This window comes from Salvelinus namaycush, chromosome 25 (genome assembly GCF_016432855.1).
Source record: "Salvelinus namaycush isolate Seneca chromosome 25, SaNama_1.0, whole genome shotgun sequence".
Lineage (NCBI taxonomy): Eukaryota > Metazoa > Chordata > Actinopteri > Salmoniformes > Salmonidae > Salvelinus > Salvelinus namaycush.
In genome coordinates, this window is record NC_052331.1 from 9,683,758 (window position 1) to 9,703,879 (window position 20,122).

Sequence of the window (20,122 nt, forward strand, 5' to 3'; positions counted from 1 at the left end):
CATTTGATTTGACGATTTTATTGGCATATTTACAACCAAGCTGTTCAATGTAATTTCAGCTAAGTCATGCCTTCTATGAATTCCTTCTGCTTTTAACTTCTTATGGCTGCAGGGGCAGTATTGAGTAGCTTGGATGAAAGGTGCACAGAGGTGCCCAGAGTAAACGGCCTGCTCCTCAGTCATAGTTGCTAATATATGCATATTATTATTAGTATTGGATAGGAAACACTCTGAAGTTTCTAAAACTGTTTGAATTATGTCTGTGAGTATAACAGAACTCATATGGCAGGCAAAAACCTGAGAAAAAATCCAAACAGGAAGTGGAAATTCTGAGGCTGGTCGATTTTCAGCCAAGATCCTATTGAAATCACAGCGAGATATGGATGAGTTTGCACTTCCCACGGCTTCCACTAGATGTCAACAGTCTGTAGAACCTTGTCTGATGCCTCTACTGTGAAGGGGGGCCGAATGAGAGGGGAATTAGTCAGGTCTGCCATGACCTGACCATGCTTTCACCATGCGCGTTCACATGAGAGGGAGCTCTGTTCCATCGCTCATCTGAAGTCAATGTAATTCTCCGGTTGGAACGTTATTCAAGATTTATGTTAAAAACATTCTAAAGATTGATTCAATACATTGTTTGACATGTTTCTACGGACTGTTACGGAACTTTAGGACATTTCGTCAGCTTTTAGTGAACGCGCTTCCTGACATTGGATTTGTTTACCAAACACGCTAACGAAAATAGCTATTTGGACATAAATGATGGACATTACCGAACCAAACAAACATTTCTTGTGGAAGTGGAAGTCCTGGGAGTGCATTCCGACGAAGATCAGCAAAGATAAGTGAAGATTTATAATGCTTTTTATGAGTTTTGTTGACTGCACAATTTGACGGGTAACTGTATGGCTTGCTTTTGTGGCTGAACGCTGTTTTCAGATGATTGAGTATTGTGTTTTGCCGTAAAGCTTTTTGAAATCTGACACAGCGGTTGCATTAAGAACAAGTGTATCTTTAATTCTATGTAAAACATGTATCTTTCATCAAAGTTTATGATGAGTATTTCTGTTATTTGACGTGGCTCTCTGTAATTTCTCCGGATATTTTGGAGGCATTTCTGAACATGGCGCCAATGTAAACTGAGGTTTTTGGATATAAATATGAACTTAATCGAACAAGACATATATGTATTGTGTAACATGAAGTCCTATGAGTGTCATCTGATGAAGATCATCAAAGGTTAGTGATTCATTTTATCTCTATTTGTGCTTTTTGTGACTCCTCTCTTTGGTTGGAAAAATGGCAGAATTTTTCTGTGAGTTGGTGGTGACCTAACATAATCGTTTGTGGTGCTTTCGCTGAAAAGCCTATTTGAAATCGGACACTTTGGTGGGATTAACAACAAGATTACCTTTAACCTCTTGACGCTAGGGGTCAGATTTTTTTAATTTTTCTTTTTAAATAACGTTCCCAAGGTAAACGGACTATTTCTCAGGTCCAGATCGTAGAATATGCATATAATTTACAGATTAGGATAGAAAACACTCCAAGGTTTCCAAAACTGTCAAAATATTGTCTGTGAGTATAACAAAACTGATTCTGCAGGCGAAAACCTGAGAAAATCTAACTTGGAAGTGATTTTTTTTTTATCTGTGTTTCCTGGCCCGTCTTTCTTCCATTTAAAGGGGTATCAACCAGATTCCTGTTCCAATGGCTTCCTCAGGCTGTGACCAGGCTTTAGACATAGTTTCAGGCTTTTATTTTGAAAAATGAGTGAGATTTTTCAAAAGTAGTCAGGTGTCCTCTGAATAGTTCCTGCGCGCGAGAGGGTAGCTCTCCATTTTCTTTTTCTCTCTTATTGAATAGGTTATGGTCCGGTTGAAATATTATCGATTATGTTTGTTAAAAACAACTTGAGGATTGATTATAAAAAACATTTGACATGTTTCTACGACCATTACGGATACCTTTTGGAATTTTCGTCGAACGGAACGAGGCTTTGGTTTTCTGAACATAACGCGCAACCCAAATGGCGTTTTTTTGTTATAAAAGTAATATTTATCGAACAAAAATAACATTTGTTGTGTAACTGGGAGTCTCGTGAGTGCAAACATCCGAAGATTATCAAAGGTAAGCAATTAATTTGATTGCTTTTCTGACTTTCGTGACCAAGCTAACCAAGCTAATATAAGGCTAACTGTTCTGGCATTGATTGATACACTCACAAAAGCTTAGATTGCTTTCGTTGCAAAGCATATTTTCAAAATCTGACACGATAGGTGGATTAACAACAAGCTAAGCTGTGTTTTGGTATAATTCACTTGTGATTGCATGATTATAAATATTTTTAGTAATATTTTGCGCCCTGCAATTCAGCGGTTGTTTAGGAAAATGATCCCGTAAAAGGGATCCGTAGCGCAGAGAAGTTAAAATGGTATAAGATACATGTATGTTTGAGGAATTTTAATTATGAGATTTCTGTTGTTTGAATTTGGCGCCCTGCACTTTCACTGGCTGTTGTCATATCATCCCGTTAGCGGGATTGCAGCCATATGACCAGGTCTTTCACACAATGAAACAAAAAAGAAATAGGTAAAGGAGAGGATTCTACTTGAGGCTATTGAGATGCATCATCTCTATCACTCTAACCCGGATGCTTATAAGAGAAGATGTATGTAGAGGCCAGGGTTGGGCTCAATTCTCTATCACTCTAACCCGGATGCTTATAAGAGAAGATGTATGTAGAGGCAAGAGTTGGGCTCAATTTGAATAAAACAAAAATGACAATTCAATAATTAAAAAAGGGCATTTATTTTCAATGAGTAAAATCTATTTATTTCAAAAGTTTTACCATTTCTGAATGTTAAGTTCAAATCACTTCCTGAATATACTGACTTCAATTCAAATTGAGCCCAAGTCTGGTAGAGGCTAGTTAAAAGGTTTCACAAACCTTTTGATAATAACAACTGGTAAGATAGTTCTGTGACAGCTCAGAGGGAGGAAAGAGAACAGCTGGGTGAAGAAGAGGGGTGTTTTGTACATGGTGGGTTTAGCAACTACAGCACTGTGTGTGTGTGTGTGTGTGTGTGTGTGTGTGTGTGTGCGTGCGTGCGTGCGTGTGTGTGTGTGTGTGATTTAGAAACTTGTCAGTCCATATGCTGGTCCAATGATGATAAACCTGTGTGCCTCTCCTGGTTTCTCTCTCAAGTCAGCTTGTTTTGGCAGGTAGCACCATGCAAGCACCGTTGGAATGCACATGGGCCACTGAGATAAGAGCCTTTAATTCAATGCAGTTTCCCAACAACAACACCCACACTTTAAATGCAATGGGTTGAAGGCTGCTTCACCAACACACATATAAAAAGTCACTCAAATTGATGCCAGATGTAGAAAACACCCACTATCAGCATTTGTTTGCAAATTAAATGGCATACAACATGCAACCTATAGTACGGCTGGGCAATATATAGAATAAATTTGATTCATTCGAATTCATGTTTTTGCGCGATATTCCAAATGCCTGTATCACAAGAATCAACGTTTTGTTATTTTTCGTTTTTATGAGCGTTTATGTCCGCTTGTTCTCGTTGTATTTTTGGTCTCGTCTCCTTCGCTCCTCTGTGCTGTGTGCACCTTTCCATTTACACCAGAGATCTGTCTCCGTCCTAATAATGGGAGTCGTTGTCCCAAAGGCAGGAAGGCAGGCGACAAGCTTAGGCCCAAGATATTCCCATTGAAACGCATTGGCCTTTTTTTTTGACAGATTTGAGCAAGAGTGAAACCTCTCACCTTGCCTCTTTCTATGTGGTTTACACACAAACCAAGCCCTTTCTTGTCAACAAAGTTGAGAGATCACATCTTCCTCTCTGACAAGCGGTTTGAACTCGTCAAACAGAATTGGCCATATGGTCACCAAAACACATTGAGACATTATTTTACTGTAATTTTTATGTCTCAACTACTCAAATTGAGCACAGTGCAGACACTAGTAAAACAAGAGTATCAATGAACATCGATTCTGGAAAATCAATGCTCAGTTTGTTGTGCGCGACATTGTGATACCACGTTCCGCTAGCAGTATTTCAGCATAAAGACTGTAATACTAGCTGTCTAGTCTTTTTTTAGTTGTGTTTTATAAATGTGCAATAAGCATAAAACACAATTATATAAGGAGTTGGCAACTCGTTCTCATTCTGAGAAATAAGGTAGGCCACTTGATTTCAAGAAGTGGACAGGCTAACATGCTTTCAAACAGTTGGAGGCAGACTGAAGGGTGTGTTCATTGCAATTCCACTGTTCAACCTTGTTAGCTAGCACATAGATCCAAGTTGGCTAAACTTAAAATATAAAGATTAGCTTGGCTAATCACTAGCACGTGGGCTTGAGAGATTGTTGAGACCTGTGTTCATTTTCTATAGCCTAATACCTGCTCCAAGAAGTTTGTCATTATTAGTGAATGTGCATTATGCAAGGTTCTAGTTAAATTTGTTTAAAAAAAGGGAATTTTCATAGACAGACTTGAAGGTCAGATCAGTGATTATTGCACAAAAAAAGCAGGTTAAACTATTTTGATAAACTCATTCAATTAGTAGTGGATCGTATGGTTGTGGAAGGCTTATATTTAGCCTAGGTATAACTTCACAAGCCCTGAGTTCATTAGATTATTGCTGACTGTTTGATTGTGGAAGGCTTATATTTAGCCTAGGTATAACTTCACAAGCCCTAAATGCATTAGATTAGTATTTTACCTTTAATTATACAAAAATCGAGATATATATTGTGAATCGCCCAGAATATTGAAAAAAATCGAGATAGGGCTGGGTGATATGGCCTAAAAAAGTAGCTTATCCCCTCTTATTTGATAGAAAAGGTCCTTAGACCACATTACCTTTATTTAACTAGGCAAGTCAGTTAAGAACAAATTCTTATTTACAATGACGGCCTACCAAAAGGCAAAAGGCCTCCTGCGGGGACGGGGATTAAAAAGAAAAAAGAAATACAATATAAATATAGGACAAAACACACATCACAACAAGAGAAACAACACAACACTACATAAAGAGAGACCTAAGACAACAACACAGCAAGGCAGCAACACATGACAACACAGCATGGTAGCAACACAACATCACAACAACATGGTAGCAACGCAACATGGTAGCAGCACAAAACATGGTACAAACATTATTGGGCACAGTCAACAGCACAAAGGTCAAGAAGGTAGAGACAACAATACATCACACAAAGCAGTCACAACTGTCAGTAAGAGTGTCCATGATTGAGTCTTTGAATTAAGAGATTGAGACGAAACTGTCCAGTTTGAGTGTTTGTTGCAGCTCGTTCCAGTTGCTAGCTGCAGCGAACTGAAAAGAGGAGCAACCCAGGGATGTGTGTGCTTTGGGGGTACAAATGTGTGTGTCATAGGTGAAAGGGTACAACATTAAATATATAACTTGCCTATTCATTTATTTTTTGGTGCTAATTTTGATCTTGCCCTTTATTCAACTATTCAACTCACCTACAAGTCTCTGAATGGAGTTAGGTGTGTGGGAGTGAGGGTGGGGGTGTGTGCCTCTTTGGGTCTCCGGGACCAGGATTGAGAAGCACTGCCTTTGAACAATGTACACTGAAATTGTAAATAATGAAATGTCTAATAATAACTTGAAAAATGAATTATGTGGAGGCCAGGTCATCTGATGCAGCACTCCATCACTCTCCTTCTTGGTCAAATAGCCCTTACACAGCCTGGAGGTGTGTTGGGTCATTGTCCTGTTGAAAAACAAACGATAGTCCCACTAAGCGCTAACCAGATGGGATGGTGTATCGCTGCAGAATGCTGTGGTAGCCATGATCGTTAAGTGGTCTTGAACTCTACATAAATCAATCAATCAAATGTATTTATAAAGTCCTTTTTACATCAGCCGATGTCACAAAGTGCTACACAGAAACCCAGCCTAAAACCCCAAACAGCAAGCAATGCAGATGTCGAAGCACGGTGGCTAGGAAAAACTCCCTAGAAAGGCAGGAACCTGGGAAGAAACATAGAGAGGAACCAGCCTGAGGGGTGGCCAGTCCTCTTCTGGCTGTGCCTGGGTGGAGATTATAACAGTACATGCGCAAGATGTTCAAACGTTCATAGATGACCAGCGGGGTCAAATAATAATAATCACAGTGGTTGTCGAGGGTGCAACAGGTCAGCACCTCAGGATTAAATGTCAGTTGGCTTTTCATAGTTGAGCATTCAGAGTTAGAGACAGCAGGTGCGGTAGAGAGAGAGAGAGAGAGTTGAAAACAGCAGGTCCGGGACAAGGTAGCACGTCCGGTGAACAGGTCAGGGTTCCATAGCCGCAGGCAGAACAGTTGAAACTGAATCAGGCCTCCAGTGTCACCAGTAAAGCGCCATCACACCTCCTCCTCCATGCTTCACGGTGGGAAACACATATGCGGAGATCATCTGTTCACCTACTTCGCATCTCACAAAAACACGGCGGTTGGAACCAATAATTTCAAATTTGGACTCATCAGACCAAAGGACAGATTTCCACCGGTCTAATGTCCATTGCTCATGTTTCTTGGCCCAAGCAAGTATCTTCTTCTTATTGGTGTCCTTTAGTATTGGTTTCTTTGCAGCAATTTGACCATGAAGGCCTAATTCACGCAATCTCCTCTGAACAGTTGATGTTGATGTGTCTGTTACTTGAACTCTGTGAAGCATTTATTTGGGCTGAAATTTCGGAGGTGTAGTTAACTCTAATGAGCTAATCCTCTGCAGCAGAGGTAACTCTGGGTCTTTCCTTTCCTGTGGTGGTCCTCATGAGAGCCATTTTCATTGATGGTTTTTGCAACTGCACTTGAAAAACTTTTAAAGTACTTGAAATTTTCCGGATTGACTGACCTTCATGTCTTAAGGTAATGAGACATGTTTCTCTTTGCTTATTTGACTTTTCTTGACAGAATATGGACTTCGTCTCTTACCAAATAGGGCTATCTTCTGTGTACCACTCCTACCTTGTCACAACACAGCTGATTGCCTCAAACGCATTATGAAGGAAAGAAATTATACAAATTAACTTTTAACAAGGCATACCTGTTAATTGAAATGCATTCCAGGTGACTACCTCATGAAGCTGGTTGAGAGAAAGCCAAGAATGGGCAAAGCTGTCACCAAGGCAAAGGGTGGCTACTTTGAAGAATCTCAAATATAAAATAAATATTTTGATTTGTTTAACACTTTTTTGGTTACTACATGATTCCATATGTGTTATTTCATAGTTTTGATGTCTTCACTATTATTCTAAAATGTAGAAAATAGTTTAAAAAATAAAGAGAAACCCTTGAATGAGTAGGTGTCTCCAAACATTTGACTGGTACTGTATGTGTGTATATGTAAGAAAGGCAAAAAATGCCTCATATTTCCATTGGTTGTCGCACAACATTATGCACAACATTATGTGAGGGAACAGGAAAACCTTTCTGGAGGGAGAGAAAATGTGCTCCATGTTTTTATCAGCATGGTGTCTAAAATATTTATGTGGAAAGGTGTTTGCAATTGAGAATCTCTCACTTTATGAGCAGAGCCTGGTACCACTGGAGCCAATAACACCCATCACCCTGTGTGTGTGTGTGTGTGTGTGTGTGTGTGTGTGTGTGTGTGTGTGTGTGTGTGTGTGTGTGTGTGTGTGTGTGTGTGTGTGTGTGTGTGTGTGTGTGTGTGTGTGTGTGTGAGAGAGAGAGAGAGAGAGCAATTCAGTGTTCAGTAATTCAATGGCCAAATGAAACGTTATATTGCTCAGTCAGCTGAGCTAATAACTATCTACCATTTAAAAGTGCCTGGTATTTTGATTTATCCATTGGCTACATAAGCACTTTCCTCTGCCTGCCTCTCATGCCAAGTTTATAAGCTACATGTGGTGGATGCAGGCTTCTAGTTGCAAGCTTTCAGCCTATAGGCTACCCACTTGCGAAATTTGCGAAAGTTCTTTACTTGAGTAGCCTACCACAGTGTAACTAATTGTCAAGAGTTGTAAGAATGAAATGAACAATTCCTTACTTTGTGTTGAGTGATGGCTTCTTTATTCAACAAAAAAGTTTAAGTGACTTTTTAAAGTTTCTAATATATATCCGTTCGTGTATTATCAGCTTTAAAAGTTTCAGCTCATGCCAGTTCTTCTCTCTAACAGACGCTTCTTGGATAAGGTTTAGCCTATGCTCCTCTTGAGGAACGCAAACGGGACTTGACTTGACACACCCTCTGCCTCAGACAGTTCCACCCTGCCCCCCTCACCATTATGGTATCAAATAAACCATAGCCCCCTATCGAGGACATCCTGTGTGGAGAGTCAAGGCACTGCAGCAGACAGCATACATAGCAAACCCGCAATAACAGGCGCGTTAGTTTCTGATACAGAAAGGCAGTGGAAACCAAGCAGGCACATTTTTTGGTGGCAACCCTCTTGATGGCAGAGAGAAAAGTGTACATTTTAAAGTTAATTTGCAATTTTAGAAATTTTGCCATGCAGCAGAGAGAAAATGTAGCAATTTTATAACAATTTTCATGCAATTCTACTAATTTTACCATGGGGTGGAGAGAAATTAAAGGGCAATTCCGCCACTTTTCAGCTTCATATTCATCATCTTCAGCACCAAACCAAGGTCTACATATGTGAAAACAGTGCGTTTCTCTGTCTGTGGTTAAACAATTAAGGTCCTAAAAAAAATGCTTCTCTGTGACATCACATGGTAGGATCCATGTTTTTTTTCTTGGCAAACATTTCAGTGGTCATACCTTCCTGTGTGCTGTCCCGTATACAAAATCAAATCAATCTAATTTCATTTATCACATGCGACGAGTACAACTGGTCTAGACTTTACAGTGAAATGCTTGCTTAAGAACCTTTCCCAACGATGCAAAGTTTAAAAAAGAATGATACAAATGTTAAAGTAACTAACACGAGGAATAAAATACACAAGAATGGAGCTATATACAGTGAGTACCAGTACAATGTGCAGAGGTACGAGGTACTTGAGGTAGATATGTACATGAAGGCAGAGTAAAGTGACTTCGCATCCGAATAGAAAAATAATATGAGTAAAATAAAGAACAGAGAAGCAGCAGCAAATTAAAAGTGTGTGTGTGAGTGTGCGCGTGTGTATGTATGTAGGTTTGTTTGTGTTGTGTCGGTGTGTGTGCGTATGTATGTACTGTTTGAATGTGTGAGATTTGTGTGAGAGTGACAGTGTAGTGTGTGTGTGAGTGAGTGTGTATATCAATTCTAGTGAGTGTTCATTGGGTCAGTGCAAGATAGAGTCAGTGCAGATAGTTTGAGTACCATTAGTTGACTATTTAGCTGTCTTATGGCTTTGGGGTAGCAGCTGTTTCGGAGCCTGTTGGTTCGAGAGCCGATGTTCCTGTACCGTTTGCTGGACGGGACCAGAGTAACAGTCTATGGCTTGGGTGGCTGGAGTCTTTGACAATTTTTCGGGACATTCTCTGACACTGCCTGATGTATAGTTTCCTGATAAACCAGGTTTCTACCTCCCCATATTGACTGACACCATTCAATCAATAATAAAAAAAGACAATACAAGAACAATTTGTGTCTATTAAAAGAAATGATGCCGAGTGCCTGGTCTCTCAATTTAGAGACATCAGTATCAAGCCTGTCTGTACGTCTGGACTTCATCACATCATCTTGCAAGTCTCCATGCGCTGGCTCCATATATTTCTGTGAAAACATACACAGTCACTGTTCTATAGGATCGTTTTCAATAACACGTCACAATACATTTGATTTGGCTGCTGGGGGGCAAGGAGACCCCTAGTTCCATTAAAACCATTGCCATCTACAGTGCCTTCACATTTAATTGTGTTACAGCCTGCATTTTAAAAGGATTACATTGAGATTTTGTTTCACTGGCCTACACATAATACCCCATAATGTGAAAATGGAATTATGTTTTTAGACATTTTCACAAATTAATAAAAAATGGAAAGATGAAATGTCTTGAGTCAATACGTATTCAACCCCTTTGTTATCGTAAGCCTAAATAAGCTCAGGAGTAACATTTTGCTTAAAAACTTCTTAGAGCTAGGGTCTATTTTCCTGAATTTCCGCCTGACTGACGTGCCCAAAGTAAACTGCCTGTTACTCAGGCCCAGAAGCCAGATTATGCATATAATTGGTAATATTGGATAGAACACACTTTGAAGTTTCTAGAAATGTTCAAACAATGTCTGAGACTATAACACAATTGATATAGCAGGCAAAATTCCAAAGAAAAACCAACCAGAATTGTTTTTCTTCTGAGCTCCCAGGCTATTACGGTTGAAGTCGGAAGTTTACATACACTCAGTTTTTCACAATTCCTGACATTTAATCTCAGTAAAAATTCCCTGTCTTAGGTCAGTTAGGATCACCACTTTATTTTAAGAATGTGAAATGTCAGAATAATAGTAGAGATAATGATTTATTTCAGCTTTTATTTCTTTCATCACATTCCCAGTGGGTCAGAAGTTTACATAAACTCAATTAGTATATGGTAGCATTGCCTTTAAATTGTTTAACTTGGGTCAAACCTTTCGAGTAGACTTTGACAAGCTTCCCACAAAAAGTTGGGTGAATTTTGGCCCATTCCTTCTGACAGAGCTGGTGTAACTAAGTCAGGTTTGTAGGCCTCCTTGCTCGCACATGCTTTTTCAGTTCTGCCCACAAATTCTCTATAGGATTAAGGTCAGGGCTTTGTGATGACCACTCCAATAACCTTTCAGTGATACCCATCCCGGATCCGGGATCCTCCTCATCAAAAAAGCTGACTAGCATAGCCTAGCCTAACGCGACAGGGATATCATATAATATAATTTTCATGAAATCACAAGTCCAATACAGCAAATGAAAGATAAACATCTTGTGAATCCAGCCATCATTTCCGATTTTTAAAATGTTTTACAGCGAAAACACAATATGTATTTCTATTAGCTAACCACAATAGCCAAAAACTCAACCGCATATTTTCACCATGTTTCTACCGCATAGGTAGCTATCACAAAACCGACCAAATAGAGATATAATTAGTCACTAACCAAGAAACAACTTCATCAGATGACAGTCTTATAACATGTTATACAATACATTTATGTTTTGTTCAAAAAATTTGCATATTTGAGGTATAAATCATAGTTTTACATTGCAGCTACAATCACAAATAGCACCAAAGCAGCCAGAATAATTACAGAGAGCAACGTGAAATACATAAATACTCATCATAAAACATTTATGAAAAATACATGGTGTACAGCAAATGAAAGATAAACATCTTGTGAATCCAGCCAATATTTCCGATTTTTTAAGTGTTTTACAGCGAAAACACAATATAGAATTATATTAGCTTACCACAATAGCCAAACACACAAATGCATTTATTCACCGCAAAAGGTAGCTATCGCAAAAACCAGCAAAAGATATAAAATTAATCACTAACCTTGAACAACTTCATCAGATGACAGTCTTATAACATCAGGTTATACAATACACTTATGTTTTGTTCGAAAATGTGCATATTTAGAGCTGCAAACCGTGGTTATACATTGTGAATATGTAGCAACATTTCCCCAGAATGTCCGGAGCTATTTTGGACACTCACCTAATCTGACCAAAGAACTCATCATAAACTTTACATAAAAATACTTGTTGTATGGCAAATGAAAGATACACTGGTTCTTAATGCAACCGCCGTGTTAGATTTTTTAAAATAACTTTACCATAACGTACAGCTTGCGTTATTGTGAGACAGCACTCACCAAAACGGCGGAGAATAGGACTCAACAATTTACACAGAAATACGAAATAACATCATAAATGTTTTCTTACTTTTGTTGAGCTTCCATCAGAATGTTGTACAAGGAGTCCTTGGTCCAGAATAAATCGTTGTTTGGTTTTAGAATGTCAATTTCTTCTGTCGAATTAGCAACCTTAGCTAGCCATGTGGCGCGAACATGCCCATCTTCTCTTGGCGCAAAGAACGGAAAATTCCAAAAGTCCCAATAAACGTTGAATAAACTGATAAAACTCGGTTGAAAAAACCTACTTTATGATGTTATTATCACATGTATCAAATAAAATCAGAGCCGGAGATATCCGCCGTGTATACCGAACGCTTATCAGAAGACAATGTCGAGGTACTTCGCGCGCCAGAGAAGACAAAGACATTTCCAGACCTGTCACTCTAAAAGCTCTTGTTCGGCCTCAGATCAAGCTAGACACCCCATTCCACCTTCCACTGCCTGTTGACATCTAGTGGAAGGCGTATGAAGTGCATGCATATCGATAAATATAAGGCAATTGAATAGGCAGGCCCTGAAACAGAGCCTCGTTTTCAGATTTTTCACTTCCTACATGGAAGTTTGCTGCAAAATGAGTTCTGTTTTACTCACAGACATAATTCAAACAGTTTTAGAAACTTGAGAGTGTTTTCTATCCAATAGTAATAATAATATGCATATTGTATGATCTAGAATAGAGTACGAGGCAGTTTAATTTGGGCACGATTTTTTCCAAAGTGAAAACAGCGCCCCCCTATTGACAAGAAGATAACTTGACTTTGTTGTCCTTAAGTCATTTTGCCACAACTTTGGAAGTATGCTTGGGGTCATTGTCCATTTGGAAAACCCATTTTGCGACTAAGCTTCAACTTCCTGACTGATGTCTTGAGATGTTGCTTGAATATATCCACATAATTGTTCTTCCTCATGATGCCATCTATTTTGTGAAGTGCACCAGTCCCTCCTGCAGCAAAGCACCCCCACAACATGATGCTGCCACCCCCGTGCTTCACTGTTGGGATGGTGTTCTTCGGCTTGCAAGCCTCCCCCTTTTCCTCCAAACATAACGATGGTCATTATGGCCAAACAGTTCTATTTTTGTTTCATCAGACCAGAGGACCTTTCTCCAAAAAGTATGATCTTTGTCCCCCTGTGCAGTTGCAAACCGTAGTCTGGCTTTTTTATGGCGGTTTTGGAGCAGTGGCGTCTTCCTTGCTGAGTGGCCTTTCAGGTTATGTCAATATAGGACTCATGTTACTGTGGACATAGATACTTTTGTACCTGTTTCCTCCAGCATCTTCACAAGGTCCTTTGCTGTTGTTCTGGGATTGATTTGCACTTTTCGCACCAAAGTACATTCATCTCTAGGAGACAGAACGCGTCTCCTTCCTAAGCGGTATGACGGCTGCGTGGTCCCATGGTGTTTATACTTGCGTACTATTGTTTGTACAGATTAATGTGGTACCTTCATGCATTTGTAAATTGCTCCCAAGGATGAACCAGACTTGTGGAGGTCTATCATTTCTTTCCTGAGGTCTTGGCTGATTTCTTTTGATTTTCCCATGATGTCAAGAAAAGAGGCACTGAGTTTGAAGGTAGGCTTTGAAATACATCCACAGGTACACCTCCAATTGACTCAAATTATGTCAATTAGCCTATCAGAAGCTTCTAAAGCCATGACATAATTTTCTGGAATTTTCCAAGCTGTTTAAAGGCACAGTCAACTGTGTGGAGTGGCTGAAAAACGAGCTTTAATGACTCCAACCTAAGTGTATGTAAACTTCCGACTTCAACTGTATAATGGAAAGCTATGGGTTCTATGTCATTCCAGCTTGCAATTCCTATGGCTTCCACTAGATGTCAACAGTCGTTGTTCATTGTTTCAGACTTGTTTCTTCAAAAACAAGTTTTTGTACATTGACTCCCAGTTCAAAATCAGTCTGTTGGCACGCGGTGAAGAGGACGCGCGCTGGTGGAGAGAAGGCGGCATTTACCAACGATGGCTACCAGAACTGGAAGAAGGCGACAAGTTCGTTAAAGACACACAATGCTAGTGTGGAGCATAAATATGCAATGACAGCGTGGAATGAGTGGACTATTCAGAAAGAGTCTGGCTCAACAATATGCAATGCTCTAAGTGATGGACATTCGAAAACAGTCAGACAGAACAGAGAGTATATGAGAGCAGTTGTGGAGTCATTGCGTTACACTGCATACCAGGGACTTTCACAGAGAGGAGACATAGAAAACAACATGGCTGTCAACCAGGGAAAATTCCTTGAACTTTTACAGGTCATAAATTCGACAAAACAGTTGCACAGAAAATCTCAGATAATCCTAGAAATGCTAAGTACACACATCATGATATACAGAATGAAATACTAGACATTATGGCAAATATGATTAGTGATCAGATAAGTGGTGAAATGCAAGATACTGAGCTATTTGCATTGATGGTAGATGAGAGTAAGGACCTCAGTAAAACGGAACAAGTGTCTGTGGCCTCCAACTGCTCTTAAACGCTAGTAAAACCAAATGCATGCTTTTCAACCGTTCGCTGCCCCGCACCCGCCCGCCCGACTAGCATCACTACTCTGGACGGTTCTGACCTAGAATATGTGGACAACTACAAATACCTAGGTGTCTGGCTAGACTGTAAACTCTCCTTCCAGACTCATAATAAACATCTCCAATCCAAAATGAAATCTAGATTCGGCTTCCTATTTCGCAACAAAGCATCCTTCACTCACGCCGCCAAATTTACCCTAGTAAAAGTGATTATCCTACTGATCCTCGACTTCGGCGATGTCATCTACAAAATAGCTTCCAATACTCTACTCAGCAAACTGGATGCAGTCTATCACAGTGCCATCCGTTTTGTTACCAAAGCCCCTTATACCACCCACCACTGCGACCTGTATGCTCTAGTGGGCTGGCCCTCACTACATATTCGTCGCCAGACCCAAAGCCATTACCACCTTTGGCTTTCTTTTTTTCTATTGTGTTATTGACTGTACGCTTGTTAATTCCATGTGTAACTGTGTTGTTGTTTGTGTCGCACTGCTTTGCTTTATCTTGGCCAGGTCGCAGTTATAAATGAGAACTTGTTCTCAACTAGCTAACCTGGTTAAATAAAGGTGAATTAAAAAATTAAATAAAAAACCCTTTGGTTCCAGTTAGAACTACAATAATATAAGTTTGTAAAGCAAACCCCTGGGTCCTGATTCAACAGACACCTCCCTTGGTGAGTCATGTAAAGTTTCTCCCATTTCTCTCTTGCTCATTCTCCCTGTCGCTCACTCTAACTCACATGTGCACAATTACAAAGAAGAGGAAGAGATTAGCCAGTTACACCCATTTCTAACAATGTTTGTTGCAGGACTGACATGACAGATAATGATATGACAGATTGAAGTGTCATGAAAAGCCAGAAACTCCGGATGTTGGTTTGTTGCTGGCCCTCTGGAAAGTCCTATAATATTTCCCTGACCCCCGTGGGGGAGGACACAAAGTGTGCATATGAGTAAGCTGCTCCTTACTGAAGACATCTCTAACCTATAACTGCCACAGAATTCTTCATGTAGTACCATGGAAATACCTTTAGCCAGCTAAGTCCACAAAGTTTCTTCAAGAATGTCCTTTTCTAGTTTGCGTATATATCTAAAATTGATCAGTCGGAATGCGCTGATTCTCTTCAATGCAGATCTGACCAATCACACAACTCTTCAAGAGGGCCACAACGCTCCAGATCGCCTTCTGTGCTCAGAGGTCCTTGATGAGGATCTATGCCATCACACCACTCTTATTAATCATTAATCAAATACAACAATGGGCCTTTATATACTCCCAGTATTTCTATGCATGTAATGTCTGGGTGAATTATGAAACAATTACTGTATGCAGATGTGCCATAAATTGTGATGTAGATTTGTTTTGGCCATTGCTTGATCTATTTTAAATGTAAGAATATGTTGAAGAATAACTTTAATTGGTGACTATGGAAACAAATAGAAATGTAATGAACAATGATTTCAATATCCAACTTTATCCTCTGCAATACTTTTTACAGTACACTTTTAGAAAAAAAGGTGGTATCTAGAACCTAAAAGGGTTATTTGGCTGTCCCCATAGGAGAACCCTTTGAAGAACCCTTTTTGGTACCAGGTATAACCCTTTTGGGTTCTATGTAGGACCCTTTCCACAGAATATTGTAGTTCTACATGGAACCAAAAAGGCTTCTCCCTGGAACCAAAAAGGGTTGTCCTATGGGGACAGCCGAAGTGTCCTTTGGAATCGTTTTTTCTAAGAGTGTGGGTAATAAGCTGTAGTCAGGTGGTCATTACCAGGTTATGATGAGGTCTTAACCATGACCAGTAGGCGACATAATATAGCACATAATGTAGTGGTCAGAATTATGACTAGCTGGTCAGATAGAGGTCACAATTATGATCAACTGGTCATATGGTCGTCAGAAAAAGACGTTAAAAAATATACTTTTCAACCAGTTGGCGACCAGAATAAGACGTTATAAAAATACATCATACTAACCACGTTTCCATCCACAGTTTTTATGCAAGTTAAGTCATACCATATAATACAAAATCACGACAGCGGTGATGGAAACAGGACGTTTCACTACAATTGTATTAATGACGACACAACATTTAATCGTTCGCCATGAGGGATCTTTTTGTGTCCCTCATGGCATCTTCATGCTTGTGACACTTTTGAATGTGGGTCAAAAGGGAAATAAAAGTATTATATTTGTTATTTTGCCCCAGCCTCCCGGAGTCCTCCTTGCTAGCTAGCTACACCAGTAAGCAGTGTCCAGCTCTGCAGTTCAGCTCTGCTCTACTTTATGCAAATGGAACGCGGTCACCACTCCTGTTAACCAATCAGGTGATGAGCAGATGTTTGCTAGAAAATCTTCTGTTAGATTGGCCTGCTCCGGTTGTAATAAGTTTGTAGCCTACGTTGTGTGTGATTTTTAACTGTATTGTTGTATAGAACATTTGCTAACATAAGTACACATACGACCCATGGCATACAAGGATGTGCCAGTAGTCTCTTGGGACATTCACTGGGACCTCTTCATCTGCAGACAGGCTTTCGCAGCTCTCCATATCTGAGGATAGACAACATCACAAAGAAACGGGCTTCATTATTACAATTAGACAGCTCTGACTATTATCTCTCTGTCTTCATAGTCTTCCTATCTAGGACTAGAATTGGAGAATATTTTCAGAATATCATCCCACAACCTGCCATATCTAACTAGCTAGTATACCTACTCCCTTTTCTGACAGCTGGAGCAGAATATCCTTTCACCCTCTTCCATTTCTGTTATCTACAAACGCATTTGGAGTATACGTATTTAATTTACAATGATTAATAGGCCTATATCAAAATAACAAGTGTCATGACTGTCCTGTGAGAATCTGAATGGGTCTGCTCAACTTGGCAGTGGATGACAGTAACCAGACCCTCTCTCACCCACAGAGGGGGGAGGAGGGAGCTGGTGGGGGGTTGACACCTCACGCCCTGTTGTAAATCAAGGAGAAAGAACCTGTCACGACTTCCGCCGAAGTCGGTCCCTCTTCTTGTTCGGGCGGCTTTCGGCGGTCGACGTCACTGGCCTTCTAGCCATCGCCGATCCACTTTTCATTTTCCATTTGTTTTGTCTTTGTTTTACACACCTGGTTTCAATTCCCCAATTGCATGTTCATTATTTAACCCTCTGTTTTCCCCATGGTTTTTGTGCGTGATTGGTTTTTGTAAGTTCGGTCCGATGTTTGTGGGCTTGGTATGACTTCATGTATTTGGATATTTTGGGTAAAGTTCCTTTTGTTACTCATCTCTGCTGTCCTGCACCTGACTCCTCTGCACCAGCTACACCCAGATCCTTACAGAACCTCCCTCTCCAAATTTCACAGAGGAAAGTGCTTTGTCTACACAGAGGTTTCCCGCCGAAACTCATTCTAAAGCGAATACTAGAAAAATAATCCTAACAGAGAACGTGGGAAATGGTCAGTGGTGAGCTATAGAAAATTTATGTCATATTGGTTTTTATTTTGTGATGTCATTAAAAGTGTTATGAAGGAAATACTGTAACTTGAAAAGTATATATACTACATGTACGAAGTCTCAATCCTTAACTTTTCTTATGAAATATGAATAATTATGAAATGCACAGTAAGTAGCCACGCCCCGAGTGAGGTCAGAGAGCGTGTCAGCCTGATGGAACCATCCCTGTCGACCAGAGTGCATAAAAGGATTGGTATAGAAATTAACATGGAGTCCTAAGTCAAATATCTAGAAAAGCTAATTTAAGTGGGACCATTCTACTACTCTTCAAACCATCCTATTCTTCTCAAATCACCGTATTCTACGACTCTCATCACCAATGGGAACCGTCGACACGGCTGGCTAGCCTATCTTCCAAGGAGCATCTTCCAGAGTGAACAACAGTAGAAGACGGGAAAGGGAGGACCCTTTTTGGACAATCAGAGCCTTACAAGCATGCCGCTGAAATCAAATCAAATCAAATGTATTTATATAGCCCTTCATATAGCCCTTCATATCAGCTGATATCTCAAAGTGCTGTACAGAAACCCAGCCTAACACCCCAAACAGCAAGCAATGCAGGTGTAGAAGCACGGTGGCTAGGAAAAACTCCCTGGAAAGGCCAAAACCTAGGAAGAAACCTAGAGAGGAACCAGGCTATGAGAGGTGGCCAGTCCTCTTCTGACTGTGCTGGGTGGAGATTACAACAGAACATGGCCAAGATGTTCAAATGTTCATAAATGACCAGCATGGTCAAATAATAATAATCACAGTAATTGTCGAGGGTGCAACAGGTGAGCACCTCAGGAGTAAATGTCAGTTGGCTTTTCATAGCCGATGATTGAGAGTACCTCTACGGCTCCTGCTGTCTCTAGAGAGTTGAAAACAGCAGGTCTGGGACAGGTAGCACATCCGGTGAACAGGTCAGGGTTCCATAGCCGCAGGCAGAACAGTTGAAACTGGAGCAGCAGCATGGCCAGGTGGACTGGGGACAGCAAGGAGTCATCATGCCAGGTAGTCCTGAGGCATGGTCCTAGGGCTCAGGTCCTCCGAGAGAGAGAAAGAAAGAAAGAGAGAATTAGAGAGAGCATACTTAAATTCACACAGGACACCGGATAAGACAGGAGAAATACTACAGATATAACAGACTAACCCTAGCCCCCTGACACATAAACTACTGCAGCATAAATACTGGAGGCTGAGACAGGAGGGGTCAGGAGACACTGTGGCCCCATCCAACGATACCCCCGGACAGGGCCAAACAGGCAGTATATAACCCCACCCACTTTGCCAAAGCACAACCCCCACATCCTTCCTAAGAAGGAAAAGAAGTTCCGACAGAGATGAATGTCGAACGAAGGCATTCACGTAAGTACATTCATGATTTCTTACTCCAAACGAGCGGCGGTATGTGTGCAAAGTATATGATTACTGTGAGAATAGTTTCTAAAATGTTTCAACGATAAGTGTCTCTTTCTCTCTTTCTCTGTCTCTCCCTCGTTGTGTAAAAAGTCATCATATTGTGTCAGTCCTCTATTGACCTTTTCCTAATGTATTAAGTGTGTATGTTTATTCTGTGTCATTATTTAGTTAGCTAGTAAATAAATAATTACACCAATTTGTGTAGTACTGAATCATAAGTAAGGCTGGGGTTTTTGCAGATACAGGAGGTAATGACTGTTCAGAATGATGATATGATACGAGGTTATGATTAATGAGTTGACTGTTTATGGATGTAATAGGTAAAGACCTTTACAGTTTAATTCGGGAGATGGTAACTCTTTAAACATCCGCTCTCGTGGTGACCCAAATTCTTAATGAGTTAATTGTTACATGATTAATTTAATCGGGTAACAATTAAGCATAGTTAGTTGATTCGATAAATAACAGTCATCAGATTAATGAAAGTAAAGTCCCGACACAAGATAATATGAAGTTAGCTAGCTGATGATATTTCACCTAGATAGCAGCTAATTAGAATACACACAGTGGCCTACTGTAGCTTATCTAGTTAATAAAACATTGTTTTTTAAAAACATTTTCAAAATGTATTTAGTCTCAGTTTTTAATGTCACATGGACAAGCACAGTGAAATGCCTTTATTGCAAGCTCTAACCCCAACAATGCAGTAATCAATAACAATTTAATGCTAAAAATAAGATAGAAAAAAAACACACAAGATATAAAAATAAGAAGAACAAGATAAAGTAAATAAGCATGCTACTGTATATCCAGGGT

General features: G+C 40.0%; 1 protein-coding gene across 1 annotated transcript in view; it reads right to left on the bottom strand.

The window, feature by feature from the left end:
- LOC120020066 (protein-glutamine gamma-glutamyltransferase K-like) overlaps window positions 1-8,167 on the bottom strand; it is a 44,963-nt gene extending 36,796 nt beyond the window's left edge. The window contains exon 1 of the mRNA XM_038963501.1: window positions 8,054-8,167. The gene's annotated coding sequence lies outside the window, so the exon portion shown is untranslated. The remainder of the gene's footprint in view (window positions 1-8,053) is intronic.
- Window positions 8,168-20,122: the final 11,955 nt, after the last annotated feature.